Genomic DNA, 25,749 nt, shown 5'->3' with positions numbered 1-25,749 from the left:
CACCAGTCTGAGAGGGGAGGGCCCATCTGAGGAGAAAGGCTGGCGATGGTGGGGGTGCAGGGGCTGGGGTGCTCGTTTGCCTGGCGGCCCAGTGTTGCAGGTTCCTTCGGGAGCCAGGTTATTTTGGGGTGGGCAGAGGAGCAGGCAACTTCCCAGATTAAAATAGACTTCCCTGGGTGTCATTCCTGAGACGTGCGTAGGTCCCAGATGAATGCTTGTCACACGGCTGTGTCCCTCTACCCCCCCTTCTCCACCCCCCCCCCCGCCCCCCGCAGCAGGCCAGGCAGAGCCAGAATGGCCGTCCAAGAGGAGCCTTGTTTCCTAATCAGGGCAGTGTGGGAATGCAGCTCTGGCCTCCAGGGCCACCCAAAGCTGCCCACTACTTGCCCAACTCCTTCCTCAAGGGGTTGCCAGCCCCCTCCTTGAGGAAGCCTTCTCACACTGACTCCAGCTGTAGGAAGCCCTCTGGCTCCACCTGCCTCCCCAGTGGTGTGTCCAGTGTGCAGTTTTCTATGGTGTGGGGCTCCCCTTCAGGTGGGGGCTTCCTGAGATCAGAGCTACGTTCAGCCCTCAGACTGGGGCTCCCTGAGGGCAGGGCTGGTTCTACTCACCACCTGGCTCCCAGTACAGTGGGAAGAAAGTTGACCCAGGACTTGAGAGCCCTGGGTTCTAGTGGTGACACCGGGGTCAATTTGCCCTCAAGGGCAACGGCCTGCCTGGCCTGCCTCCCAAGAGCAGAGATGCTCTGGTCACAGCTCTAGGTTCCAGCTCTGGCTGAGGCACTTCCAGGCCCCACCTCTTTACCCTGCTGACACTCCACGGGGTCCTAAGGGAAGCAGCAGCTCCTGCCCTGGGTGCGTGGGAGGGCTTGAACAAAATAATGTGCACAAGACACTTGGCACGGTGCCTGGCAGAGGGTAGTGGAAAGGTAAACCAAAGAAAGACCCAGGGGGACAGTTCTCGGGCCAACTGTGGGTTGGGCAGAGCTCTAGGCTCCGTGACCCTGGAGTCCAGGGCCAAGACTGGTCCTAGAAGGCCACAGAGTGACCCAGGTCCCTGGCTAGGCCAGGGATATGCTAAGATCCTGACCTGCCGTTCGAGGAAAAGGGCACCATCTGAGCATTCAGGGGAGGCACTCGCTCTCCCTTCCCCCTTTGCAATTCGCCCTCTGGCCACCCACTTCCAGCTGTCTTTTGTCCCTGTCCCCCATGGCCCCCCGCTTTTTCCTGCCCTGCCACCACCACCACGTGGAAGAATCCAGCCACCCTGCACATGTGACATTTGGCATGGCGTGACCCCTGGGAGTTGGGCAGGGGCTGGGGACAGACCGAGACAACATAAACACATCCCAGGAGTTTACATTGTGGGGCCAGGAGGACACACCAGTCGGCGGGCTGCTGTCCTGTTTATTTCCTGAAGGTTCACGGCCAGGGAGCCACTGGAGGAGGAGGGTGGAGGCAGTCCTCGGGTGGCCGCAGCTGTCTGGATGTCGATGTGCCGGGCACCCCAGGAAGACCTGTAGGCCTCCGAGGCCACCCCCCTCCTGCCTCGTCCCAGCCACCCTACCCATCTCCCGGGACCGCGCACTGGTGCCTATGGGAGTCTGAGCACAGAGCGGCCTCCCTGAGCCTGCACTTCGGGGCCCTTCGGCCCTTCTCCCCTTTGGCCCCTGCCCTGCTCCAGGACCCTAGCTCAGACCCCAGTGCATTTTCTCAAGTCAGCTGGAGCTGAGCCTTGCTCCAGGGCACTCATTGTTAATGGTCTCCCTCGAATTTTCCCTGGGGGGGTCTTACTTTTCTGAGTACCTCCTATCATTCAGCACCTCCTCCACCTACTCTGGCAAGCAGGCTGTGCTGGCAGGGAATGTCCATTGTCCGCACGGGAAGATTGAGGCCCAAAGGGGACACCAGCCCCGGGTCCCACCCACAGCTCCCCGTGGTATCTGCGTTCAAGATCAATCGAAATGAGAGCCTCGCAGCGGCCCTGCACAGTGAGTCACTTTACAGGTGACAAGACCGAGGCTTTGAGGCGGCGAAGTGAGGACTCACCCAGAGCTGCTCTGCTGGTGAAGTCAGGATTCAAACTCAGTGCTGCCTGGCTCCAAGCGCCCTGCACACTCCTTCCCAGCCCACTGCCCAGCCTTCACCCCAGGAGTCCAGGCACCTTCTGGGGGTCCACGCAGTTCTCGAAAGGGCTCAACCCTTCTTTTCTCCTAAGATGCTTATCTTGGAAGGCCAAAGTGTCTCCATTAACGTGTTCACCCTCATGCACAGTGCAAAGCCCCGTGTCCAGCACAGGCAGCAGGTAGGACGAACAATAATAATAATAAAAATTATAACGATCCTCAATGTTTGCTGAGCACTTGCTGTGTGCCTGCTCCTGTTTAAGTGCTAGAGATATGATATCTCCAGCAGCCCACACAACTCTCCGAGGCTATTATTAACTCTATTATGCATGCACCCAATTTACAGTCGCAAAGACTGAGACACAAAGAGGTGAAGTGAGTTGTCCAAGGTAACCACTAGAAAATGCCAGAGCCAGGTCTGGGATCCAGAGCCACCATGCTGTACGTAGGAAGTCTGGGTGGAGGCTGACTTTACAGACCAGTGTAAACAGTATAGGTGTGAATGTGCACACACGCGTGTGCACACACACACAGCAACCAGCGAGGGGGTAGATGAAGCTGAGCCCCAGTGTGCAGAAGGAATCAGAATAATGCAGGGTAGCTGGAGGAAGGGCCTCTGGCTGTGATGGGTTGCGTGTCAGGGCATAAAGGACGTGAGAGATACAGACCATTCCCAGTGCGCCGGACCCTGGGCAGGACTCCTCTCCAAAGATCTGGAACATAGTAGGTGTTGAGTAAGTGTCCTCAGAATAACTGAACAGTGCAAACGTGGTGCTCGTGTTGGAAGTCCCGACAAGGACAGCAGTGTGGTGGTGCTGAGCAGAAGTGGGGGACAGTCGGTGGTGGGGTGATGGTGGAGGGGTAATGGTGAGGAAATTGGGGGTGGAGTTAGTGATAGAGGCAAGAGCATAAATACATTTCCTCCACTCTCCGGGATAGCCCTCTACAGTGCACACCAGACCTCGCGCGCTCCTAATCCTCACAGCTGCCTTTGGGGAGGCATTTTTAGCCTCATTTTATAAAGGATGACAGTGAGCCACGGACAAGTCACATTCTGCTCGCCCAAGGTCACAAGGCCAATAAGATGGCCTGGGCTCGCTGCCTTCGGAGTGGGGCGCCAGGCCATCGTCAAGGTGCCATGGTGGGACAGAGGCCATTCTGCACTCCCAACACGGCAGGCTCAGCCCTCGTCAGTCTGGGGGAGCAGGGCGTCGCAGAACTAGGTGACAGGGGAAGCGGTTCTAATCCTGGCCCCAACACGGACATGCTGTGACCTTCGCTGGGCAGGGGCCAAGGCAGATGTCAGCTGCCGAGTGACAGCAGGCCTTCAGGGAGAGCCAGTGGAGGCTGGCGGGAGCCCCACACACCAAGCAGATGAAGTCAGGGGTGGGAAATAATCTTGGAATCAGAGGAAGGCTCGCTTTGGGGTAACATTCCTGGAAAGCTCTGCTCTGATTGGCTTGAGGTTGGGGTTTCTGCCCAGGCCTTTCCAGTCAGGAGCAAGTTTATTAATAAACCCTGCCCTGACTCCTGCCCTCACCCTGGGGAGGAAGGCAGGGCTTCCTGGGACTCCTGGCCCCTCATCCCAGGGGTGGTGAGTCCCACTGAGGCGGGGGCGGGGGGGGGGGGAGAAAGACTGAGCCCTTGGATCTAGGCAAGGAGTGCAAATGCCCTGCACCCCCAGACTACATTCCCCACCCCCCTGCAGCCCCAGGGATCCCTCTGCTTCAGCCACGGGTGAGGTGAACAGGTGAGCATGTTCTGTGAGCGCCCTCGTGAGCCCTGGGTGGTGTGTGGGTGGCAGTGCGGGGACAACTGAGCGGGAGGGGTGTTAAGGCCTCAGGAGCAGGCGGCCTCCCTCTGCAACTCCTCAGCACCCAAGGCCTAAATTTACTGCCTCCGCTCCCCCGCCTGCTGGCTCTGACCTCGTCAGGCTCCTGCCCATTTCCCAGGATGGGGGAGAGGAGGAATGACTCCTTAGTCTGAAGAGCAGGGGGGAGGAGGGAAAGTCCTGAGGGTGGGGGAGAGGGGAGACAGGGCACAGAGCTTAATATAGTCACGGGGCAGGCTGAGGAAGATATCGGCTCCTATTACACCTGCCACCTCGCCCCCATCATATGACCCAGCTCCTGCTGGCAAGGCGTGGGCAGGGTGAGAAGCACCTGGTCCTGGGAAGTGCTGGGGGCTGCTCCCACTGCGCTCAGCTGGGTGGTCCTGGCCAGGAAGGGAAGGGGCCTCCAGCACGGATCCCAGCATGGATGCCAAAGGGACCGGCCCCTCTGATCCACACCATCCCCCACCTCCCTCCTTCACCCCCAAATCCACGGTCCCAAATGATGGCACACCTCTGGGCAGAGCCCTAAGCCAGATTCAGGGGTGAGAGTCAGGATGTAAAGTTGCAGGGAAGTTGCTGTGAAAATCAGGTTTAGGATAAGCCCCTCCTGCAGAGAAATCTGAGCCCTATTCCCTCACTGCCCACACTGAGGGTGGAGACACAGCCCTGCCCTGGGGGAGCCCCAGTGTGACGGAACTGTCAGGCAAAATCCTCTCTGCTGGGCTTCCTGTGTGACCCTGGGCATTCACCTCAACATTTCAGAGCCTACGTTTTCTTGTCTATAAGGCGGCAACTCTCCCACGTCCCTCAGAGGTGCTCAGTGCCTACCTGGCAGATAGCAGAAGCTGAATAAAAAGTCATTATTCCTCTGCAGTGGGGGCGTTTTGTGGAAGAAATCATCACCGTTGGTCTTTAATGGGGGATTGCAGTAGCATCCCGTACACTCACCATTCCCACCCAAAGATGGATCATCTCTGGAAGGTCTGACTGTCCTGACACGCCTCCACAGTCTCCCCTGGCAGCCCCAGGCTTGGCATTTACAGTCAACAAATATCTGGAAAGTCAGCCACACAAGTGGCCCCAGGCCTGAGGACACAGGTGCAGCATGGGACAGGGCATCCACCCTAGAAGATGCTTTGCTGTGGCTTCTGGTCATGGACTGCCTGGAAACCAGTTTTTCAAATTTACTTTTTATCAAGGTGTAAGATTTGTGCATCAAATTGTACAAATCTTAAGGACACAGCTTGGTGAATTTGTGCATCTGTATATGCCTGTGTAGCCCCCGCCCAGATAAAGCACACGGTATTTCCAGCACACCAGGAGGCTCCCTCAAGCCCCAACCAGTCAATCCTCTCCCCCAGAGGTAACCCCTATTCTGGCGGGAGCCCCACACACCACCTATTCTGACTTGTGTCCCCTCAGATTGGCTTCGCCTGTCCTTGAACCCCATGCAAATGGACTCCAAGGGCATGCCTTCTGTGTCTGGACCAGTCTGTTCAGCCCGAGGTCTGTGAGCGTCCTGTGAGCAATCCTCAGTGCTAGTTCTTCCTTTTTCATGGCCAAGTAGCTGTCCATCGAGTCCCTCATAACTTATTCATCAATTCTGTTGATGGACATTTGGGTTGTTTCCACTTTTTTTTTTTTAGAGAGAGAGAGAGAGAAAAAGGGCGCATGTGCACAAGCTGGGGGTGGGTGGGCAGAGGGGCAGGGAGAGAATCTTCAGCAGACTCTGAGCTGAGCAGAGAGTCCAATGTGGGGCTCAGTCCCATGACCCTGAGACCATGACCTGAGCCAAAATCAAGAGTCAGAGGCTTAACCGACTGAACTACCCGGCTCCCCTCCACTTATGATGTCATAAGACAACAGCAGCCATGGCATTCTTAGACACGTCTTTTGGGCGCATAAACATGGCAACCCATTCTGGAGAGCAGATTTGGGGGTGCGTGCGTCATTAAGAACTCCAGGGAGGCACGGAGAGATTAAATATTACTCTGAGCTCCTTGGGTAGACACAGAAGGTATTATGCTAAGTGAAATAAGTCAGGCGGAGAAAGACAAATACCATATGATTTCACTCATATGTGGAATCTAAAAAACAAAACAAAGGAGCAAACAGAAACAGAGTCATAAATACAGAGACCAAATCGGGGTGGGGGGTGGGCAGAAAAGGTGAAGGGGATTAAGAGGTACAAACTCCCAGTTATAAATAAACTAAATAAGTCACAAGGGTGAAAAGTACAGCAAAGGGAATATAGCCAATAGTCGATGAGACTGCAATAACGTTGTGTGGTGACAAATGGTGACTACCGTCTTACTTATCATCTACTTATCTTGGGGGCCGTTGTGTAATGTACTGGAGCGTTGAGTCACTACGCTGGACACATGAATATGACGTTGTACAACCATACTTCAGTTTTTAAAAATTTAAAAATAAAAACCTTTTGAGCTACTGTCCTGGACTATGAGCTTTTTTGGGACCAACAGCCACTCACAGGGGAAGGAGGACAGACACAGAGGAACACCCAAGAGGAACTCCACCAACCTCCTCACCGAACCCAGAGCCAGTCACATGCGTGTGAGTGTGTGAGTGTGTGTGTGTGATTATATTCATTTCCTAGAGTTGCCTAACAAACTATCGAAGACATGGTGGCTTACAACAACAGGGATTTAATCTCTCATAGTTGAGGAGGAGGCCATAGTCCAAAACCCAGGTGTTGGCAGGGTTTGTTTATTCTGGACGCTCTGAGGGAGAGTCTTCCATGCCTCTCCGCTGGCTTCTGGTGGTGGCAGGCCATCCTCGGGGTTCCTTGACTTGTGGCTTCCTTGCTATAATTTCTGCCTCCGTTGTCCCACGACCTTCTTCCCTGCGTGTCTCCGTGTTTCTGTGTCTACAAACTTCTCTCTCCCTGAGAGGACCCTAGTCGTTGGATTTAAGGTCCACCCTAATCCAGTAAGCTATCATCTTAACCTGATTACCTCTACGGAGACTCTATTTCCAACGAAGGTCAGGTTCCCAGGTACTGGGGGTTAGGACTTCAACTTATCTCTTGAGGGACACATCCAACCAACCACACTGATTATGACTCAGCACGTTTGTATGTGAGTACACATGAGTGTTTGTGTGGGTGTCTACAGCGTGAGGGAGCGCGGTGTGTGTGTGCATGTGCTTGCCAGGACATGTCTACGTTGGTGTCTCTGGTTGTGCGTCTGTGGCCATGGGCACGTGTTTGTGGGCAGGTGTGCATGTGTGCCCCTGCGTGCAGGGCTTTAGAGACCCCGCTGGCCTTGCTGAGGAGGGTGGGAAGGCAGCATGGCGGCAGTGGGCCCAGCTCCCTGCTGTGGCTGAGGAGGTGCTTAGGGCTAGCTGGGGGTGGGCAAGTGGGGCCTTGCCTCATGACTCCAGAGGGTGAGCTGTGAGAAGCAAGGACAAGGGTATTTGCTGAGCTGGGCACAGGTCGGGAGGCTGAGGAGGTGGCTCCAGGTGGCAACGCCTGTTCCCAGGTCCTTTTCCAGGAATGTTCCTAGAAAGCCCCTCCACCCAAGCTCCTATCCCCTGCACAGCATCTGCCTGGATGGGGAGGCTCTGGCTGACTCATACCCTCTTGGGGCTGGAAGCCAGCCCTCAGCTCCTGCCGTGCCAGACAGGTAGGGGTGGGGCAGGTAGCCAGCTCCTCCCAAGCCCCGCCCCCAGGCCCATCTGGATTAGCGCCCCATCACCCATCATGCCTGGCCTGGGGCCCAACCAGAAAGGGAGAAAGACAGAGGCGAGTATGTGTTCAGGTAAGGCCCAGAAAGAAGGCTGTTAATCTCCCAGGGCAGCTCTTTTAGGCAAACCCACCACCCAGAGACGGGACATTGGGAGGGTCTCTTCCATAGTCTTGTTGGCGTAGGGCCCACTGTGAGCCACTGATCTCATTTAACCCTCACAACCAAGTTTAAATGGTGTTCTGGTCATCCCCATTTTACAGATGTTATTGCAGAGGTCCTAAGGAGTTAAATGGCCTGCCGAAAATGACACACGTGTTTATGTTTTTTGGCATTTTTTATTCTCTCTGGAAATCCACACCTCACCCACTCCTCCACACTCAGACCACAGCTGCTCTTGCGGCAGCCCACCTGCCCACCACACACACCCCCTCCAGGTGCGGTCTTGCTCCCCCCCCTGCCCCAGGAAGACCGCCTGGCCCGTGGGGTGGCGGGACAAATTAGGGGGTGGTCTCTCCCTCTCCTCCCACCCTCCTGGACTTCTTGGCCGTGTCCTGGTTTTGTTTTTGGTGTGGTCGTGAGTTTACTGACTCTCTGAGAATGTTGGTGGGTTTGCGTGCACACGTCTGGAGGATGGGGCTTCTGGGCACACAGCTGTAGCTCCAGCTGGGTTTGCCCATCGGAGACACACGAGGGCAGAGTTGCGGTGGGATATACATTGCACGGGCCGTATCTGTGAGTGTGCCTAGGCACGGGTGTGCCAGCCCCTGTGGGTGTTCATGAAGAGTCTGCCCCCCTGCATCTTTGGGTGTCTGTAGCATGACTCCCCATTTCTCTCCCCTTACCATAGATCCGCCACCGTCAGTTCAGTCTCCTGGCCCCAGGTAAGAGCCTGGTAAAAGCCGCCTGTATCTGGGGACAGAGACACCTGGGTCTGAGGCCCCGCCTGCTCTGGCCACTGGTGCCCTTGAGCTGGTATGGCCCCACCCAGGCAGCGGGAGTGTCCTCATCCAATGGGATGGGGTGACATGGAGGAGGAGGCTTCTCCCGCCCCCAGGAAACACAGGGAGCACCCGGCTTCCTCGATGGGAGGCTCATTACCCCAGCGCTCAGTGGTTTTGAGGGGGGATTCACGCCAGGACTTGGCACATACTACAAAGTGTGGGGGGCACCCCCAGCACTCCCTCCCGCGGCTGGCCGGGGGAGGGGCTGTGACGTTTGGTGGCCTCATGCTGCTGAGAGGAAGTAGCTAATTGCCGACCTGATGACTGGGCAGGCTAAGGAATGGGGTGATGATGCCACCCGCGGAAGCAGGCGCCCCAGCACAAGGAGGGGGCCCTGCAGGGATGGGGTGGGCCAGGCCAGGCTCTGTAGAGGCTGAGGTGGTTGTGGCCAAAGGAGCAGGGGGTGGGGGGTTGTTGAGGCTGGGACCGTGGGAAAAGACTTCTCCCCAGCTTCCCTCAGCTTTAAGGGAAAAGAGTTGAGAGGCCCCAGGGTATGAAGGGTTTTGGGAAGGGGCTACAGGGGGCGGAGGGGGAGGAGAGGGTGGCAGAGGCTTGCATCTACACTCCCCAACCTTCCCGTCCTTCCCACCCTTGCCTTTAGCCCCTCTTTGGCCCCTGTGGCCCCAGGCTGGTGAGGAAGGAGGGAGCAGACAGAGGGCTCTTTTTACCATAAGATCCCCCAGGGCCCAAATAGCCTACCTGTCCATACCTACTCTGCTGAAGGCCAGAGCATCCAGAAGTGGTGAGACTTCAGGTGTTCTTGAGGACAGGAAGAGCAGGTGCTTTGGACAGAGAGAACAGAACAGGCGAAGGCTGGGCAGTGGGCTTTAGTGAGGCTAATGGAGGATAGGGGCTTGCTGTCATGGTTAAAGGTGGGGGTAGGGCCCTTCTGTACCTAGGGCCACACTGTCCCTTCCTGGCAGAAACTGGGTAACCAGACTCAGAGCTTCTCCCACAATGCTGGCCACAGCCTCTGGCCCCGGCAGGCCTTGGCCTCGACTGCCAGAGCAAGGACCAAGTCAGGAGCCACACAGGATGGAGGCCCCACCCCCCAAATCCCCAGGTGCATCCATTCCAGAGAACCTGCCAGCCCTGAGCGCCAAAATCCAGGACCCATCCATCTGTAGGTCAGTGCTCTGGGCCCTTAGCGCCCCCTGTGGGCAGGGAGCTATACTAATGGGGGGAGGGCCCTCCACCTGCCTGAGGGAGGAGACAGACCCGCCCTCCCAATAGCACACAAATCCCGCCTCGGGTATGCCCAGTGTAATGAAGGGGACTCAGACATTTACCTACTCGCTCCAATCTGAAATTCAGCCCCCGATCTCAGGAAGATCCCACTCCGATGGAGACGTGTTCTACCATCAAAGCTCCATTCTGAAGGGTGAAACAGAGTACCGGGCTTCAAGAAACTTAGTCTGAGGGTAGAGACACACGGCCACATAGAATTTTTCTGGGCCCCCCAATCTGTTGCTGACATGGATTAGACATTTCAGTGACTTTAGTGCTGCTAGAAAAAAATACAAGACGTCCAGTTAAATTTGAATTTCAGTTAAACGACGAATATTTTAGTATAAGTATATCCCATACAACATATGGGGCGTACTTACGCTAAAAAAAAAAAGTATTCATTGCTTATTTGGAATTCAAATTTAACCGGACATCCTGTACTTTTATTTGTCAAAGCTGACAACCCGAGATGTATCCGATCTAAGGGAGGAAGGAAGGGGGAGGACCCCCAGACACCAAAATGCAGGTAAACATCACAGCGTGCTCCAGCTCAGGAGAGCAGTGGTGGGGCGGGAGGGGAGTCCTGGGGCGCTGGCTCGCAGCAGTTTAAAATTCCTTCCAGGCCAGATCCCTAATCCCTTGGTGCACAATGGCCGCCTTCTCCCCCACCGCCTGCGCCCACGCCCTCCCCCGCGGGGCCGTGGCAGTGCCACCACGGGCCTCTTTAAGCCCCTTTGAAGCCGGCAGAGCCCCGCGCCGCGGGAGGCCCCGCCGCTATGCCAGCTATGCCAACTATGTCCCTGCCGCCGCCGGCCACCACTGCTCCCCCATTAATGCTGGCTAATCTGGCTAATAAATAAACTCCCCTCCCAGCCTCAGCCCCCCACTGGCTCCTCCCTGCTCCCCCAGAATTGATTTCAGTGCTCGGGTACAATATGCGTCCCCACTCCCTTCTGATAGCTCTCTCTCTTTTTTCTATCGCCGTCCTAAGACCTGTTGCCCATCGCTGACGGAATTTGGGGAGTCTCTGCCTCGCGCATTGCACCAGCATCTCTTTCAGTCCACCTGCGCGCGGGGAGCGGGCCACATGGCTAGGTGCGGGGACACCGCTCGATGCCCGCGGAAGAGCCGCTGGACCGAAGAGCGCCCCCTGGAAGCCAGGGGCGGTGGGGGCACGCCCCCTCCTGGCCACGCCCCCAGGCCACGCCCTCCCGTGCGCGCGGCCGTGGGGCGCCTGGCGAGCAGCCCGGGGACAGCTGACTCCGCGCCGGGGGAAGGCGATGGCGCCTCCCGCGGCAGGAGTCCTTTCTCCACGGCCTCTGCCGCCCCCTGCGTCCCCACCCGGACCTCGGAGAGTCTGACTCAGAGCCGAGCCCGCATCGCTTCACCTCTCACCACACACCCGGAGCGCGCGGAGAAATTACAGGATTGCAGGGGCACTGCTAACGCGCTCTAATTACCCACCGCCGCTCTTCTCCGCGGCGCTCTGCGGCGCTGGGCCAACACGTCCTAATTAGGAACCCGTCCCTTTCCCCGGGCCCAGGAGCGCGCGCGGTGGCTCTGCCCGCCGACGCCTCCTGTTGCCCTCCCAGACTGCCCTGAGACCCCACCTGTGGTGGGGAGAGGGGAGGTGCAGGACTTGGAGACCCGAGCCTCAAGGTGCAGAAGGCCGTCCCGCCCCTCCCTCCCGTGAGCCGACAGCCCTCCAGTTGTCTGTCCGGAAGGGACAAGGGACTCGGAGTGTGGGGAGGAGGCAGGACCCGTTGCGTTGACAGGGACACTGAGGCCCGTGGAAAGTAACTGTCCAGGGCAGGGCACCAGGGCAAGAGTATCCCCATTTTGCACGTGAGGCACAGAAAAGTGAAGGTTTTCACGGGGAAGGCCACCCAGCCAGAACTCCCAGATCAGCTTATTTCAGGGTGGCTTGTGACCCGCCCCACAGGCTCCTTCCCCTGACAGGGAAATTACCCTCTCGCAAGGAAAGGTGATACCTTCATCACAGACCTGGAGCCGCAGGGGGGCCGGGAGGCCCACCAGCTGTGACCTGTGTGTCAGAAGGGAGCTAGTGAGGAGTGGCTAAAGTCTTGCTTCCCGGGAAGGGTGGGAGAAGGCCCTGAAGACACGGAAGCCAGGCCTGGTGGCCGGGACTAAGAAGGAGCAACTTGGCTGTCAGCTTCTTTATCCAAACCAGGCTTAAACCTTTCCTCTATCAGGAGCTCTTTCCTGATGTCCAGGGGGCTGCAGACTCATGGCCCTGGGCCAAGTTTAATCTTTAGTGAGGTTTTGTTTGGCCTGCAATGAGTATGTGTGTTTTTTCTTTTATTGAATATGAGAGCTGACAGACAGTGTGAGTTGTCTGACTGCCCTCCCCATTGGCAAAGGCCAGTGTGGTTAGACTAGTCCCCAAAGGCATTTGGGTTTGAGACCCCTGATTGAAACCAGTCCACTTGGCTTTGCCTTTAACCTTTTCTCAGGTGCCGGGATCTTGGTCTGGGCTAATGCCACCCCCATGTAGTCTTTGCATGTTTCTTGGTAAGCCTGCCCAGGTGAGTGACCCTGGGCGCCCCCGTTTAGGCTCCCCAGATGCGGTGGCAGTGGGGGCTGCACATGCCTCTGGAAACCCCTCTGGTACCCCTTTTTTTTCATCTTGAATTTCAATCTGTGCCTTGGGTGTGCCTTCCCCAGCAGGGATGGTAGCGGTTTTTCTGCCATGCAACTAAAGGTTCCTTGAGGGCAGGATATTAGATCTCTCCCTTTAGTCTAGGATCTTACTGAGGGCTAGGGGACTGGGGTGTGGGGGTAGTATCCTCCATCACAGGAAGCTCCCCGAGGGCAAGGCTGTGTCTCCCGGCTCCCTGAGGGCAGGGCTATGGCTCCCCCCCAGTCTGGAGCTCCTTGAATGCACTGGATTCTCGCCTGAGACAGGGCCTTTGCACCCCACCCCAGCCCTCTGGCTCTGGCAGCACCCGGGCATTCCTCCCAGGACACCGTTTGTCATGCTTTGATGAATGAAACCTACTAAGAATAACTCAGTCCTTGTAGTCTCTAAAGGACAGAGGTGTGGGGAGAGGGAGGGGCTTGTGACTGTGGGGGGCCTGGGGGGAGACGGACACATTCTTTCATCCAATAGCATTTTCCCAGGTGCCCATCTGGACACCGAGGGGAGACATGGTGAGTGCCATAGGGCCCCCTACTGTGCCATTTCTGCTGTTGTCAGTAGGGAGGTGTCCACAGGAACCCTGAGACTGAAATCCCCACCCCCTTCTTCACAACTTCCCCACCGCAGAAGTCATCACCTCAAGGCCACCCAGCCCCCCCTCTATGCCTGGCCCAAGCTCCCTCTCCTTGGAACTCAGGTGTTTGGGGTCAGGGGCTGCTTCCAGTGAGTCACGGTTGTGGAGCGGGGGGGACCCCTGGAGCAGCCTTCCTCCTATGGAGACCTGTCAGAGTGACCATGGGAGAATGTAGAAGCAGTCTCTCTTAAAAAAAAAAGGGGGGGGTGCCTGGGTGGCTCGGTTGGTTGGGCGCCTGCCTTCCACTCAGGTCATGATCCCCAGGTCCTGGGATCAAGCCCCGCATAGGGCTCTCTGCTCAGCAGGAAGCCTGTTTCTCCCTCTCCCACTCCCCCTGCTTGTGTTCCCTCTCTCACTGTGTCTCTCTCTATCAAATAAATAAAATCTTTAAAAAAAAAAAAAAAAGGATGTAGACGCAATCTCAAACTGGCAGGAGGGCCTTTGGTGCTCTGAAAGGGGGAGCAGGTGTGAGTGCCCCAGAGGATGCATCCCTGTCCCCTGCTCACTTTCCACTCTTCCTCCCTCATCCTTCCCCTTCCCACTTCAAAACCTCAAGCCTCCAGTTAAGAATTGAGCCACCTTTCCAAAGCAACTCTTCTCCCAGGCCCTTCACAGGGGGCCTGTGGGGTGGGGAGGCTGTGACCTTAACCCGCTTCTCTGGATGGGGCCTTCCTGGCACTCCACCCCCAATTGCCACCTCCTGAGAGGGACATTTCAGCCTGATCTTGGCAAGATTGTCAGCCTATGAGCCAGGCAGTCTGGTATGGTACCAGCTCTGCCACTGATCCCACTGTGACCTTGAGAAGCTATGTGCTTCTCGGGGCCTCAGTTTCCCCATATGTAAAAGGACTTTTGTCCAGTTTTCATGGTTTTCAAACTTTTTTTTTTAAATAACGGATCCTTCTGTTTAGCAACTTAAGTGGCATCTCTACTGGTAACACAGAAAACGTTTGGGGTTCTATGGTCAAAATAGGAGTGGGGGCCCAGGACCCTAGTCCATCTCTCTCTCTCTCTCTCTCTCTCACACACACACACACACACACACACACACACATATCAGCTCCAGGGCACTCCAAAGAGCACACTTCATAAACCTCTGAACCCTGAAATCCTTCCCTTGCAAGCATTCTGGGGCCCTGCCAGGGCTGGGAGCTCTCGAACTGGGGGTTCTGACAGCTCTGAGCATGAAGCAGTGATTGTGGGCCTTCCGGGTGTAGGGAGCAGGGCCCCGGGATAACAGGGTGGGGGGCTCAAACAGATAGGGGGCATCCTTTCAACACTGGGTAACTCCAGCAGGGCTGGGTGGGAGCCTGGGTCCAAATCTGGGTACATGCAAACGCTCACTGCCCTCCCTACCCACCCACCCCCGCCCCAGCCAGAAGTCAGGTGGGTTTCTCTGGTGCTGGGCCCCTCAGGTGGGGGGAGAGTGGGATGAGTGGAGACAGAGAGGGCCCTTCCCCAGTGGGAGGGGCAGCACTTATGGCAGGAGCCTCTGCAGCTTTTTTCTGGAATCCCTCTCACTATGCCTAGGACAAGGACCAGAGCGGCAGGGGTGGGCGGCTGGTAAGGGCCCCGCGGTGGTTGAGCTGTAGGAGGCCGAGCACCAGGAAACCCAGCTGGGGTTGTGTACCCCACTGCAGGAGCCCCGGGGAGCCCCACAGCACCACTAAAGCTGCAAGTGTGAGGATTCGGTGCCAACAGGGAATGCAGGTGGGAGGGGGCCCTTGGGGCACTGGTGACAGGAAGGCCAGAGTGAGGAGGGGAGCAGGTGCCACAGAGGGAAGAAAGATAACACCAATAAGAGGCAGGCCTGGGCCTGGGGTCCCAGCACAGGGCAGCGGGGCGGGTCCCTCCAGAGTGGGGGAACTGCTGAAGTACCCCAGTCCCCCCTTGCCAACAGATGGCCTGCGCTCAGGGGTGCTGAGAAAGGCTTGTGTTCAGCCCAGCCACCCAGGGTCACCAGGCAAAGGAGGTGCTGCCCCCACACTTACACCCCCAGGCAGCATGCACCTGCACAGCCCCAGACAGACCATTTTTCCTGATTTCCCTCAGGGCACCTCACCCTATCCCAAACACACACACACACACACACACACACACACACACACACACACACACAGAGTCATTTGTCCCCTAGAGACTTCTCTGCCTTGGCCTAGGGAACTCCTGGATCTCTGTTCTCTGCCAGGCACGGCTCTGGGCACTGGGGCTATGGGAATAGAAAAATCAGCCAAAGTCTCTGCCCTCGTGGTACTCACATTCTAGGGAGGGATGACAGTTGATCAACAAGTCAGAAAAGACAAAAGTTCAGGTCATGATAAGACTTGGAGTGGAGAGTGTGGGATGGGTGGGGCGATTTCAGATGGCGTAGTCAAAGACTGTCTTTGGGAGAAGGTGACATTTGAGTGCAGACCTGAGCTCCGAGAAGCCAGTCATGCTTTGGAAACAAAGAGTCCAAAAATGTACAATATTTTTAAAACAGAAAAGAACACGGCCGGCACCTGGGTGGCTCAGTTGGTTAAGCGACTGCCTTCGGCTCAGGTCATGATCCTGGAGTCCCGGGATCGAGTCCCGCATCAGGCTCCCAGCCCGGCAGGGAGTCTGCTCCGCCCTCTGACCCTCTTCCCTCTCGTGCTCTCTATCTCTCATTCTCTCTCTCTCAAATAAAATAAATAAAATCTTTAAAAAAAAAAAAAGAACACGGGTTCACAAACATTAAAGGGCAAGAAAGTGAGGAGTGTTTCAGGACATCTGCTATATGCCCAGCATGATACTAGGACATTCACATGCACCGTCTCCCACAAGCCGCCTCAGAACCCTGTGTGTCAAATTTCATTTATTTTCATTTTACAGATAAGAAATATGAAGCCTAGAGAGGTTACTGTTTCATTCATCTAATAAGATGTATTGAGTTTTGGGGCGGCTGGGTGGCTCAATCTCAATTTCCTCAGTTTTGGGGCGGCTGGGTGGCTCAGTCTCAATCCCAGGACCCTGTCCCGCCCCCCCAACTCTAGAGGGACCTGCCCCTTGCCTTCAGCTCAGGTCATGATCTCAGGGTCCTGGGATTGAGCTCCAAGTCGAGCTCCCTGCTCAGCGGGGAGTCTGCTTCTCCCTCTCCCTCTGCCCCCACCCCAGCTTGTACTCTCTCTCTCTCTCTCTCAAATAAATAAATAAATTTTTTAAAAAAAGATGTATTGAGTTTTAGCCTCTAACACTATAATAAATCCCACAGGGGCCCTGCCCTCTTAGGGCCTCCAGTCTGTGAGAACACAGAGGTGGATCAAGGAGGGCTTCCTGGAGGAGTCCATGCCCCAGCTGAGTCTGAGAAGGTGAGGAGAGGGGTGACAGGGGAAGTGATGAAGTAAAAAGAGGGACCAGAGGGATGGCACCAGTGGCAGGGTGACCTGTGGACAGAAGTAAAGGACTGGGGTGGGGGGTCCTGCCCGCTTGCCCAGTCAGCTCCCCGGGGGACTAGGGTGGTGAGTGAGGACCCTGAAGGCAGACAGGAGGGCAGGAGGGCAGATGGGGCCACCTGGTATGGCTGTTAGGCAAGGCAGGTCTGGTGGAAGCTCTTCTAGGGCTCTGGTGACCTGGATCCCCCCAAGTGATAGGGTTACTACTGGCAAATGATGGGTGCCAACCAACAGCAAGGCCTAATTGGACAACTCACACACATTCACACACCTCACACCCACAGACACAGACAGACGTGGGCATACCACACATGCACAGACACACATGCAGCCGGCCCCACTCCTTGGTCTGTATTGATGAGGGCTGTAGAAAGGCACGGGACAGGGGTCAGAGGTCACAGAACAGTGTGGCTTCAGCATAGTGTAGGCCTCAGGCCCTAGGCACCTCTCTCTGGAGCCCCAGTAGCTGGTCCTCCAAACCCCCCTCCCCAGCTCTCAGGCCTCTTGCCTTCCCTGTCACCCCCCGTACTCTCTGAGACCTTGCCTGCCAGTACCTCGTCCAGGATACGCAGACAGGACATGCAAACTCCTTGGCCAGTCACGTTCACAGGGAGTGCAGCCCCGCACATCCCAGCCAGCAGCAGAATCTAGACTCAGAACAGACTCTGCTGGACTGGAACAAGCAGGCCACATCAGAGAGATGAGCATTCGTACACCAACACAAGGACTCGAACGCAAGGTCAGATACCGAACAGCTCAGACACAAACTGGGGGTGGGGGGCACAAGTAAGATGGATTTGGGTGAGCATTGCTGGGAGGGGACTTGTTCCCTAGGGAGCGACGAATATGCAGATCTGAGCTGTGCTAATGGGAGGACAGCAGCCAGCTAGAAGAGAGAGGGGCAGCCCCCAGGCTCTGAGTTGGCCAGGCCCTCCAGGAGCCGTGGGTCCAGACCTGGGGATCTCCCCATGAAGGGGACAATGACAGAGTGACAGGGTGCGGAAGGCTCTAGAAAGCCCATCATAGGAGGAACTACCACAAGGATGTTTAACCCCCAAAACAAGACTCCGGCATCTGGGAGGCCCCCGCCCTAGCCACAGCCTTTGCGTACTGGTGAGTCTCCAGCTACTCAGCTAGTTCAGCTCTGTACCTTCTTCACAGCAGCTACAGCTCTACTTCCTCAGGGAAGCCTTTTCTGACCTCACTGTCAGTTGTGTCCCACGTTTATATGCTCTGCCTGCCACCCAGCCCTGGTCTTGGGGTTGCCCTTACCAGAAGCGGTGTCTCCCTAATGGACTATAAGCACCGTGAGGTCAAGGGCCGTATGTGCCGTTGCTTACTATTGTTTTCCTGGTGCCTGGCACATCATAGGAGCTCCATAAATGTCTACAGAGGGAGGGAAGAAAGAGAGAGAAGGAGGGAGGGTGGGGGAATGGAGGTCCCTTGAACTGTCCGAGGGCTGCCATATATAGGTTCTCCAGGGGCAGAAGGAGCAGGAGCACCAGGAGAAGATCAGCCCAGGGAGTCAGATTTCAAATCATCAATAGGAAGGTTTTTGAAGTCAGATGGTCACAATGTGGATCAGGCTGCCCCAGAAGACAGTGAGTTTCTCGGGATGAGTTTAAGCAGAACCAAGAGGAGCACTTGGCAGAGGTGCTATTACTTGAATGAATGAATGAATGAATGAATGAATGAATGAGGATGATTACTACCGAGTATTCACACATGAGCAGGAGGCTGCAGACAGCTGACCCATGTCTCAGAATTGCATCTGAGTCAGACCCCAGGTGGACAAATAGCCACGGCCCCGAGATGCACGCTGCACACACGCTTACAGAAAAGCACACTTCTAATCCGTCCAGCAACGCCAGACGTGTCGTGCTGGATGACATTTGCAGCAGGGCAAGGACAGAGGTGTCTTGGGAGCAGCTTTGTCCTGATTCCCCTCTCACTCTTGCCAAAAAGGTCACCCCCTTTGGGCTACTTTCCCAGGGGCTGACCCCTTGGCACGAATCTGTCCTGAGGTCAATGCTCCTGTGGCACCTTCCTCCTTGGGGTTGGGGATGGGATTGAGAAGGAGGAACTTGGCACCTGGTCTCACTTGGCAATGACCTGGCCTGCAGAGGCTGGGGTGGGCGGGGCAGGTGCCCTGGCTCTGAGCTCCCCCTGGCATGTTCAGAAGCCTGAGACGTAGGTCCAGCTCATGCCTAGGAGCCCTGTCCCTCCCCCTCCACCCCCAAGCCCTGTGAGCTTCCTGAGAGCAGGAACTGTAGTCTTAGCTGCCTCTAACCCACCGCTGGCTCAGAGGAGGGATCCACTGGGTGTGAGCTGAGCAGCCCAGGGACCAGGGCTGACAGAGCTGAGATAGAAAGGGGTGTTCTGCTTGGGGAGACAAAGATGGAGCACTTTCTAGCCGGAGTGCAGTAGCGTCTAGATGGGGACTGGGAAGAACGCGCCCAGGGGCCCCTAAGGCTGGGACCAGGTTGGACTTGTCTTCTGTCCGTGCTCTGGGACTGCCCTGTCTCCAGCAGCCCTGCTGTGGCCAGTGACCCGTCAGTGACTCACAGCCAGCTGTGGACACAGGGGAGAAAGTGGCCCCCAGCTGAGCTCATGCACTCGCAATTAGCCCTCCATGCTTCCTCACCAGGAAGAGCCTCCAGGCTTCTACGCACGCACATCCCAGGCTCCCTTTCGCAACCGTGATGCGCCTCTTGCTGCTTATTTTAGCCTGATGAAGCCTCTTGAAATGTCAGAGCTGGAACCAAGTTGGGATCATGCATTTCAATCCTTCCATTCAACCAGGGCGAAAACAGATATTCAGGAGAGTAAGGGGGATGTGTTTCAGGTTACATAGCTAATGCACTGAAATTCCACTGCAGCCTTTGGGGACCCAAATCCAGATGTCCTTAGCTCAGAGGGGGGCAGTCTGCTTCAGCCAGCCCCTGGCCACACTTCTGGAGCCTCTGGAGCCAACACACCCGGATTTGAACCCGGATTTGCCCATTATCAGCTGTGCGACTATAGGCAAGTTACTCAGCCTCTCCATACCTGTCTCCTCATCTGTAAAATGAGGCTAACAAGGGTACCTAGCTCCCAGGTTGGTGTGCGGCTCCAGTGAGTTAATAGAGCTGAATTGCTGAGAGCAGTGCCAGGCACATCACAAGTACTCATGTTAGAACATGTTAGCTAGCATTCTTGGGTGCACAGTGGAGTCACCAAACCTCAGTCCTTGGTGTGGAAAGTTCAAAAATTTGGTTTTATCAGTTTGCCTGAGGGTGAGCAGATTCCAGGAGGCCAGCCGTATAACCAGGCTTGTGGCAAACCGATGTATGGTGTTACCGCTGAGGCCCAGACGTTGCCGTCAGAAGGAGCAGAGGGGACCCAGAGGCCGCCTGCGTCCCACTCCGGCAGGCGCCACCTGAGATCCCAAGATCGCAGACATCACAGCAAGGGCCATTGGAGATTCTCAGGGCAGCTCAAGCTGGAAGAACCTGGAGAAATGCCCTTCTGAATGCAAGAGTGAGCCTCTGTTCATCTGCAAAACGAGGGAAAGCGGAGCCTCTAACTCACAGGGTGGTTGCCGCGCATGAGCTCAAGTGGCGCTCTACCCAGCAATGTCCTTTCCAGCCCTCTACCTTCCTGCCCCTTACCTGCTTGAGGCCAGTGGTCTCAACTCAGAGCAGCCTCTCCTAGACCCCGCTGGAGAAATATTAACCACTTCTTCTCCTGCCAAGTTCCCCCTTTACCAGTCACCAAAGCTCTGACACCTCACGCCAGAGGAGCTACGGTCCCAGGACATGTACAAGATCGGGGTGGTCTCATAGCAGCCTCAGAGATGCTTGTGGGTTGGATGACTCGGTGAGTTAGTGAATGGAGCAATTCCCAGAACCTTCTGAAAACTCATCCTGAGCTTTCAACATTGGGCAACATTCTGGTTTCCCCAGGGCCCCAGCCACAAACTATCTCTGAGGAATGGCTGCTGTTCATTTGTCTCATCCCTGGTCAGTGTTCATCTCTCATGAACACAGCAATCTTTCTCAGCCCCTATCCACCGCCACCAACGAGACGGGACAACCAAGTGTGTTTGCAGCCTCCTCCAGATCAGTGCCCTCATAACCATCCCACTGCCCATAACCACCGCCCACAAGCCTGGTGGTCAGTCCCGAGCCCTGGCCTGCTCTCCAAGTCACAGCTGTCCCCCATCCACCCCACCAAGCTCCTGGGATGGCCTGCGTAAGGAAACTGACTTTTTAACCTGCTCTTGCAAATCCTCTGATCCCTCATGATGTTGTCCAAGTCCTAGCCGCTGCCCTGCCAGCTGGTCCCTCCCCATGGGCTACTGCTGTAGCTTGTCCTTTCCTCACCAGAATATCACCTACTGTCTGGACTCCTGTCCATCAGGGCAGACTGAAACTCTTCAGGTTGGGAAGCCAGCCAGAGCCGGCTGGGAGTTTGTGCCCCTTTGAAGACTGGGAAACTGGACACTAGTTCTATCCTCAGGTGCTCAGTCATGGTATGGGCATTATCTCCAGTTTGGTTCAAGCTCTTCCCCAACATTGACCCACGATTCAGGACTCTGCATATTTCTGGGCCACCAGTGGTCCCTACATACTAACCAGAGGATTCCAAGAATATCCAAACTGGAAGATCCTGAGGAATCACCCAGTCTAGTGGAGATATTCCTAGAGCATTTGAAAATGTGTTAGTCTTTTTTATTGTAACAATGATGAGAGGTGGTCTGGCATTGGGTGCCATGGGCCAGAGTTGCTAAATATCCCACAAAGCACAAGGCAGTTTGCACAATGAAGAACTACACTCCTCTGTCCACCGATAGATGAATGGATAAAGAATATGTGAGATATGAATGTAAATGGGCTAAATGCCCCACTCAAAAGACACAGGGTTTCAGATTGGATAAAAAAGCAAGAACCATCGATATGCTGCCTGCAACAGACTCACTTTAGACCCAAAGACACCTCCAGGTTTAAAGTGAGGGAGTGGAAAACCATTTATCATGCTAATGTACATTAAAAAAAAAAAAACCTGGGGGTGCCTGGGTGGCTCAGTCGGTTAAGTGGCTACCTTCAGCTCAGGTCATGATCCTGGAGTCCTGGGATCGAGCCCCACGTCCGGCTCCCTCTCAGCGGAGAGCCTGCCTTTCCCTCTCCCTCTGCTGCCACTCTGCCTACTTGTGCTCTTTATCTCTCTGTCAAATAAATAAATAAAATCTTAAAAATAATAATAATAAAATAAATAAATAAATAAAAAATTAAAAAAAAAAACCTGGGGTGGCAATCCTTATATCAGACAAATTAGATTTTAAACCAAAGACTATAATAAGAGATGAAGAAGGACACTATATCATACTTAAAGGGTCTATCCAACAAGAAGATCTAACAATTATAAATAATTATGCCCCTAACATGGGAGCAGCCAATTATATAAGGCAATTAATAACAAATTCAAAGAAACACATCAATAATAATACAATAATAGTGGGGAATTTTAATACCCTCCTCACTGCAATGGACAGATCATCTAAGCAGAAGATCAACAAGGAAATAAGGGCTTTGAATGACACACTGGACCAGATGTACTTCGCAGATATATTCAGAACATTCCACCCCAAAACAATAAAATACACATTCTTCTCGAGTGCACACAGAACATTCTCCAGAATAGATCACATCCTGGGTCACAAATCAGGTCTCAACTGGTACCAAAAGATTGGGATCATTCCCTGCATATTTTTGGACCACAATGCTTTGGAACTAGAAAAGGAGGAAAGTCGGAAAGAACTCAAATACTTGGAGGTTAAAGAGTATCCTACTAAAGAATGAATGGGTCAACCAGGAAATTAAAGACGAATTTTAAAAATTCATGGAAACAAATGAAAATGAAAATACAACCATTCAAAATCTTTGGGATGCAGTAAAGATGGTCCTAAGAGGGAAGTATTTAGCACTACAAGCCCTTCTCAAGAAGCGAGAAAGTTCTCAAATACACAACCTAACCCTACACCTAAAGAAGCTGGAGAAAGAATAGCAAATAAAGCCTAAACCCAGCAGGAGAAGAGAAATAATAAAGATTAGAGCAGAAATCAATGAAATAGAAACGAAAAGAAGAGTAGAACAGATCAACAAAACTAGGAGCTGACTCTTTGAAAGACTTAATAAGATTGATAAACCCCTGGCCAGACTTATCAAAAAGAAAAGAGAAAGGACTCAAATAAATAAAATCATGAATGAAAGAGGAGAGATCACAACCAACACTGAAGAAATACAAACAATTGTAAGAAATATTATGAGCAACTATATGCCAACAAATTAGGCAATCTGGAATAAATGAATGCATTCCAAGAGACATATAAACTACCAAAACTGAGGGTGCCTGGGTGGCTCAGTTGGTTAAGCGACTGCCTTTGGCTCAGGTCATGATCCTGGAGTCCCGGGATCAAGTCCCGCATCAGGCTCCCTGCTTGGCAGGGAGTCTGCTTCTCCCTCTGACCCTCCCCCCATCTCATGTGCTCTCTCTCTCTCTTTCTCTCTCTCTCTCAAATAAATAAATAAAAATCTTTTAAAAAAATAAAAATAAAATAAACTACCAAAACTGAACCAGGAAGAAATAGAAAACCTGAGCAGACCTATAACCAGCAAGGAAATTGAAGCAGTAGTCAAAAGTCTTCCAACAAACAAGAGCCCAGGGCCAGCTGCCTTCCCAGGGGAATTCTACCAAACATTTAAAGAAGAATTAATACCTATTCTTCTGAAGCTGTTTCAAAAAAATCAAAATGGTAGGAAAACTTCCAATCTCTTTTTATGAGGCCTGCCTTACCTTGATCCCAAAACCAAACAAAAACCCCACCAAAAAGCAGAATTACAGACCAATGTCCCTGATGAACATGGATGCAAAAATTCTCATCAAAATACTAGCCAATAGGATCCAACAGTACATTAAAAGGATTACTCACCACCACCAAGTGGGATTTATTCCTGGGCTGCAAGGTTGGTTCAACATCTGCAAATCAATCAGTGTGATACACTACATAAATAAAAGAAAGGACAAGAACCATATGATCCTCTCAATAGATGCAGAAAAAGCATTTGACAAAGTACAGCATCCTTTCTTGATTTAAACTCTTCACAGTGTAGGGATAGAGGGTATATACCTCAGTATCATAAAAGCCATCTATGAAAAGCCCACAGCGAATACCATTCTCAATGGGGAAAAACTGAGAGCTTTTCCCCTAAAGTCAGGAACACAGCAAGGACGTCCACTATCACCACTATTGTTCAACATAGTACTAGAAGTCCTAGCCTCAGCAATCAGACAACAAAAAGAAATAAAAGGCATCTGAACCGGCAAAGAAGAAGTCAAATTTTCACCCTTTGCAGATGACATGATACTCTATGTGGAAAACCCAAAAGACTCCACCCCAAAATTGCTAGAACTCATACAGGAATTCAGTAAAGTGGCAGGATATAAAATCAATGCATAGAAATCAGTTGCATGTCTATACACCAACAATGAGACAGAAGAAAGAAAAATTAAGGAATTGATCCCATTTACAATTGCACCCCAAACCATAAGATACCTAGGAATAAATCTAACCAAAGAGGCAAAGAATCCATACTCAGAAAACTATAGAATACTCATGAAAGAAATTGAGGAAGACACAAAGAAATGGAAAAATATTCCATGCTCATGCATTGGAAGAACAAATATTATTAAAATGTCTATGCTACCTAGAGCAATCTACACATTCAATGCAATCTCTATCAAAATACCATCAACTTCTTTCACAGAACTGGAACAAATAATCCTAAAATTTGTATGGAACCAGAAAAGACCCCAAATAGCCAAAAGAATGTTGAAAAAGAAAACCAAAGTTGGTGGCATCATGATTCCTTATTTCAAGCTCTATTACAAAGCTGTAATCATCAAGACAGTGTGGTACTGGCACAAAAACAGACACATAGGTCAATGGAACAGAACAGAGAACCCAGAAATGGATTCATGATGCAACTCTATAGTCAACTAATCTTCGACAAAGCAGGAAAGAATATCCAATGGAAAAAAGACAGTCTCTGCAACAAATGGTGTTGGGAAAATTGGACAGCCACATGCAGAAGAATGAAACTGGACCATTCCTTACACCATACACAAAAATAGACTCAAAATCAGATGAAAGACCTAAATATGAGACAGGAATCCATCAAAATTCTAGAGGAGAACCCAGGCAGCAACCTTTTCAACCTTGGCCACAGCAACTTCTTGCTAGACACGTCTCCAAAAGCAAGGGAAACAAAGGCAAAAATGAACTATTAGGACTTCATCAAGATAAAAACCTTTTACACAGCAAAGGAAACAGTCAACAAAACTAAAGACAACCAACAGAATGGGAGAAGATATTTGCAAATGACATATTAGATAAAGGGCTAGTATCCAAAGTCTATAAAGAACTTATCAAACTCAACACCCAAAGAATAAAGAATCCAATCAAGAAATGGGCAGAAGACATGAACAGATATTTCTCCAAAGAAGACATCCAAATGCCAACAGACACATGAAAAAGTGCTCAACATCACTCAGCATCAGGGAAATACAAATCAAAACCTCAATGAGATACCACCTCACACCAGTCAGAATGGCTAAAATTAACAAGTCAGGAAACAACAGTTGGCAAGGATGCAGAGAAAGGGCAACCCTCCTACACTGTTAGTGGGAATGCAAGCTGGTGCAGCCACTCTGGAAAACAGTATGGAAGTTCCTCAAAAAGTTGAAAATTCCTATGGCCCAGGAATTGCACTACTGGGTATTTACCCCAAAGATACAAATGTAGTGATCCAAAGGGGCACCTGCACCCCAATGTTTATAGCAGCAATGTCCACAATAGCCAAACTATGGAAAGAGCCCAGATGTCCATCAACAGATGACTGGATAAAGAAGATGTGATGTGTACACACACACACACACACACACACACACACACACACACACACACACACACACACTGGAATATTATGCAGCCATCAAAAAATGAAATCTTGCCATTTGCAACAACATGGATGGAACTAGAGGGTATTATGCTAAGTGAAATAAGTCAATCAGAGAAAGACAATGATCACATGATCTCACTGAAATGTGGA

General features: G+C 53.1%; 1 long non-coding RNA gene across 1 annotated transcript in view; it reads right to left on the bottom strand.

Moving 5' to 3' along the window:
* Positions 1 to 8,116: 8,116 nt before the first annotated feature.
* Positions 8,117 to 25,749, bottom strand: part of LOC148164121 (uncharacterized) — a 35,469-nt gene continuing 17,836 nt past the window's right edge. The window contains exons 3-4 of the long non-coding RNA XR_015768438.1: positions 9,957 to 10,041; positions 8,117 to 9,449 (exon numbers count right to left, since the gene is read on the bottom strand). This is a non-coding gene — a long non-coding RNA (uncharacterized LOC148164121). The remainder of the gene's footprint in view (positions 9,450 to 9,956; positions 10,042 to 25,749) is intronic.

Source organism: Eumetopias jubatus, unplaced genomic scaffold (genome assembly GCF_037043125.1).
Source record: "Eumetopias jubatus isolate StellerSeaLion01/CBP00866 unplaced genomic scaffold, mEumJub1_p1.0 scaffold_6, whole genome shotgun sequence".
Taxonomy (NCBI): domain Eukaryota; kingdom Metazoa; phylum Chordata; class Mammalia; order Carnivora; family Otariidae; genus Eumetopias; species Eumetopias jubatus.
Note: the sequence above shows the minus strand (reverse complement) of the source record. Positions and strands in the feature narration are given on the sequence as shown.